Raw genomic sequence first — 5239 nt, forward strand, 5'->3', positions numbered from 1 at the left:
GCTGGAGCCTCGGCCGCATAATCTGCCATAACGGAGCCTGATGCCTGCTGCCTTGTTCTGTTTGACAGTCGGCCCGACTCGCGGCAGGCGCCCCCCAATCTATGCGCCCGGGGCAAAAGCACCGCCGCCCCCCCCGGTTGTTACGCCACTGCCCAGTGTGCATTGCTTTGGCAAACTGAAGTATTTTTGCCCTTTCAAAGCAGGAAGTAAATCCTCTGCATGTGTAAATATTTCACATTTATTTTACACCTGACATGTAATTTTTTAATCATCATCATAGAGGGATGCATTGGTAAAATTAGATTTTTGAGTGTAAAACTGGCCCCTCCCACCTCCCATCACCTCCTGAGTTCAGCTGGAGACTATTTAGAATTGGATCTAATTTCTGGGGACTTGCAGAGCTGTGAATGCAAGAAGGTGAGAACATGTCCTGGCTGAGCTCCATGTATACCTCCAGCAGGTTCTCCCTGTGCCCTCCCTTCTCCCTTCCAGTCCATCTCTCCACCAGGTCCTGCATAACAAATTAATCTGACAGCAGCATTTTAAAGGGGCACTCTGATCAAGACACATAATGTAAGGGGGCATTCTGATCTGGCTCACCTAATGTAAGGGTGCAGTCTCATGGGTCAAGTTCTTACAAACAAACAAAAAAGTGTGATGTGTTGGGATCAGAGCATCAGCACTGTGTCTGGGAAAACACAACAGCAGCTGTGCGTTGCAGTGCAGCTGCTGGTGTTAATTCAGCCTAAATGGCAGATCACAGTCCGGACATGACATGAGTGACCATTCTGTCTGGACCGCGAGTCGGACCTCGGCTCAAAGTAAATTTTGGTTACCGGACCTTCTTGGATTTTAATTCAATACCCCTGGTATAGACAATCTTACATAATTCTAAGCATTACTGCATATGCAAGTGTGAGTGATTGGGAATAGCAGTAAAAAGTTACTCTCTTCTTGTATGGCTGTAAGATTTTTTAAAGGAACAGACAAATATCAGAGCATTCATTGGTCATATTGTAGGTAAAATATGTCCATTATCATGAACAATTTGCAATCTACTGTCTGCAAAAATGCAAGGGGACTGGCTTCATTACTCCTTATTAGCACATTCACACTATACAATTAATTAAAATCTTAGAAAAAGAGTGGGTATTTATCAATAAAACCCATTGTGTTTTACTACTTGGATTAACAAATAACCCTTGGACCAGACAAAAGATGTTCAAGTCATTTACAACTTACATTGTTGGTTTCCTATTGACTGTGATAGCTCTGTCCAACTTTGTTCTTTGTTGCCAGTTGGCGGATAAACAATGCGTACATTATCATAAGAGAGGCTCGAGATGGTTTGTCTCCACCCTGCTGAACATATAAAGCCATTTCACCCGGCCTTTATGTACTTCAAAATGTTGATATCACTTTAATCAACCCTATTCAATTAACGTGACCATGGATACTGGAGGGCGGTTGGACTGGCAGACATGATTTGAACATATAAACTGTCTTTCGCATTAACTGATTATCATAAGTTCATAACCATGCAAACTTGGATCAGCTGAGTATACATCTTTATGCTTTTGGCATTAACAGAGAGTAGATTCAGTGACCTCAGACACCCAGTGGTGTCTGTGTAAGCTTTACTGATGCCCATACCCATGAGAAACTGGTTTTCCAATTTCTGGATGTCCCTCTTATATTTGTAGCACTTTTAGAATGGAGGTGGATCAAGTAAGGATGAAGTCAGAAATTTGACTATACCATTATTGTTCACGTGCCAATGTTTTGCTATTTGTTAGCAAATGTTCAATTGTTGGTAAGAATTAAAACTTCCATTCTACATGTGTTTCTTTTTCTGTTACACATTTTATTATCACTTGTTTTAGCATGTGTATTTATATGATGCACTTTATGTTTCTACACCTTTACTGTTTTTTAAATTGCTTATTATACGTGGTGAATTCAAGCAGCCACAGACGTTCCCCAAAATTGTCTTTCTGCAACAAACTATAAAAGGGTGCCACAGAACTCTGAATGCCTCAAAAGCATTTATAAAAATATTACTCAATATTGTTAACAAATGATGGTTAGGAGAAATGTATCTTAAATACTGACATACCTTTATGTATTATTGACTCTTGTTCATATTGCCTCCACCAATGACCTCTAGTGGTCACTTCTTAAACACAGATAATACTGAAGATATGCTGGGGTTGATTTACTGAACTAGTAGAGAGACTTCAGTTTGTAAAGCGAACGTTCACTGAGCTTAAGAAATAAAACTTTGAATACCCAATCAAGAGCACGAGAAGGTAAAAACAAAAACAGCTTTATTCTTGCATATGATTAGATGATTGAAGTGAACACAGTTTCACTGTATTTACTAAAGCTGACAATGCACTTCGTTTTTTTTTTTCGTTCAGCCTGCGGATCTAACCAAAAACAGTTTATCAGATTCCTCCTTAATAGTGTGGTTGGATGGATCTCCCACAGAGCTACTGTATTTTGACAACTGTGGATGTGCCACTGTCTCACTACCCGACCAATGACTACAGCTTATTGGCTGTAGTCACTGTTCAACTGAGAATTATCCGCCCAGATCCTTTAAGTTTCTGATCAAAGGACGTCGGGTGGAAGGCTGCCGACAGGGCCACCCACTGAGCAAAATTTGCTTAGTGTATGGCCAGCTTGAGATGAACTCTGGGAATCTGAAAAACGTACCCTTGCAGTAGGGCTATCCCTGTACTGCAAGGGGTAAGGGTTTGTTTTGTCTAGGGGGTTCAAGTAAAGAAGATATACTCATCTGATCCGTACCCACCTGATCTGTGCTCACCTCTCCCTCTCTCCCCCTCAGCTCCAGCTTCTAATGCAAGTCAGTGAACTTGCAATAGGTGTGATAATATCAGTGGTCAGAGCCCGGCAGAGAAAAGGCTGTGGGGACCGGTCTAGCAGCTCAGAGGGACCGAGAATCAGGTGAGTGTAGCATATATACGTTTTTTAAAATCCTGCAGTTCTTTAAGCTCAGTGAACATCTACTTACTTAAACTGAACAGCCTCTAGTCCTTTAACCTCCCTGGCGGTATGATTATTCAGGATTTTAGCATCCAAAAGTGTTGTTTTTCATGGAAATTTGTTATTTTATATTGTAGGCCTGTAATTCTTAGTAAATCTTAGGAATAACTCACCTAAATCTGTCCAAACAAGAGTCCAGTAGAGCAATCCCAGTTTTCCAGAGGTTGTAGAGCCCCTTCAGCTGCAGTATGTCTTGCTTATGTCTACGGTGACATTAAACACTCCCTATCCAAAAAGGTCACACAATCAAATCTTTTATTGGACCGCCTTTAGCTTTGATTATGGCACGCATTCACCATGGCATCATTTCAATAAGCTTATGCAATGTCACAACATTTATTTCTGTCCAGAGTTGCAAAATCACTAAGATCCTGTAGTGATGGTGGGAGAGTCAGAGCACTGCGTAAACTCTTCTCCAGCACATCCCAAATATTCTCCATGGGGCGAAGGTCTGGACTCCGTAGTGGCCAATCCATGTGTGAAAATGAAGTCTCGTGCTCATGCATGTGACTTTTTTGGGGGGGCAGGCAGTGTATTACTATACATTTTGCAAAAAGCAAATCTACTGCCTACATATATTTTTTACAAATATTAATATTCTTTGCTCCTTTTAGAAATGTATTGGAGTTATAAATGTAACTGAGCTATTTCTTCCTGCCTAAACACAACAGGCCTAAAAGTCTAAACCTGCATTTCTATTTTTGTCAGTGGTTTTAAACAGTTTAGGAAGATAGCCTAGTTTAGTGAAATACAATATAGTGAATAAATCAGTGCTTAGAATTTAGAAAGGTTATTGTAAACATGTCTGAAGCAGGACATGTACTACAAGTTTACAGCCATGTAAAGCTAGCTGTAACAAGTATTTGTATTCAGTGTGACCTGACCTCCTGTGTTGAAAAGCCATTTTCCTGTTTCTTAAGTGACATAATCACTTTTACAGTACATACACCGCATCATTTTTATGTCATTAATAATGATGGACTGCAGATGCACACAATAAAAATCTGTTTTATTTCTTGAAACGCTTCCATCTCATCTAACCCTACAAACAAATTAATGTCTGGACCAGTGGAAGATTCTAATACATTAGGTGATGGATGGTACTACCAAATGACATTGTAAACCTCTAATCTGATTATTATAAACTTGGAATTGAAATTTATGCAAATTATATTTGGCTTCTCTTAGTCCACTAATTGGGAGATAAATATACAGGCTACTGAAAGTTAATGGCTTATATGCAAGGCTCTGGCTGCTAAGCTAATGGGAAATGATAAAAAAAAAAAAAGACAGAAGGTTAGACATTTTGATATTTCATCAATGCTTGTAAACATACCAAAGGCTCAATTCACAAGCCCTTGGCATATTTCAAATAGCAGTGTATATGACTTTCACTGGAGGTGAATACATTTCTGCCATTCGAGCCTATGATCTACCAGAACACCCAGATCTTTCTCCATCATTGAATCCCCCAAACATACTCCCCTTAGAGTGTATGACGCATGCATGTTTTTAGTCCCCAAGTGCATAACTTTACATTTATCAGCATTTAACCTCATTTGCCAAGTAGTTGCCCAATCACACAGTACATTCAGGTCTGCTTGTAGGTTGGAGACATCCTGTAAGGACTGTATTCCACTACATAACTTGGTGTCATCTGCAAACACAGAAATAGTACTTTTAATCCCAAACTCTATGTCATTTATAAAAAGATTAAACAGTAAGGGGCCCAATACTGAACCTTGGGGGACACCACTAACAACCTCAGACCATTCAGAGTATGAATCATTCATCACCACTCTCTGAATACAATCTTTAACCAGTTGACATCCGCGGTGTTAAACCCCCTTCCCATCCAGGCCATTTTTCAGTATTCAGCGCTGCAGTACTTTGACTGACATTTATTCCGTCATGCAACGCTGTACTGAAATGAATTTTACACCATTATTTGGGGACAGATAGAGCTTTCTTTTATGGGAATTTTTTCACCACTAGGGTTTTTATTTTTTACTATATTAAGGAAAAATTACCGAAATTTTACACCCAAAAAAATGTTTCCCCCTATATTAAATGATAAAACATTTATTATTACCCAATTTTTTGGTAAAATATAAAAGACGGGGTCACGTCGGGTAAAAAGACACTAAACATGTCAAGCCTTAAAATTGCG

The sequence above is a fragment of the Nanorana parkeri genome, unplaced genomic scaffold, assembly GCF_000935625.1.
Source record: "Nanorana parkeri isolate BGI_ZX_2015 unplaced genomic scaffold, ASM93562v1 scaffold45, whole genome shotgun sequence".
Taxonomy (NCBI): domain Eukaryota; kingdom Metazoa; phylum Chordata; class Amphibia; order Anura; family Dicroglossidae; genus Nanorana; species Nanorana parkeri.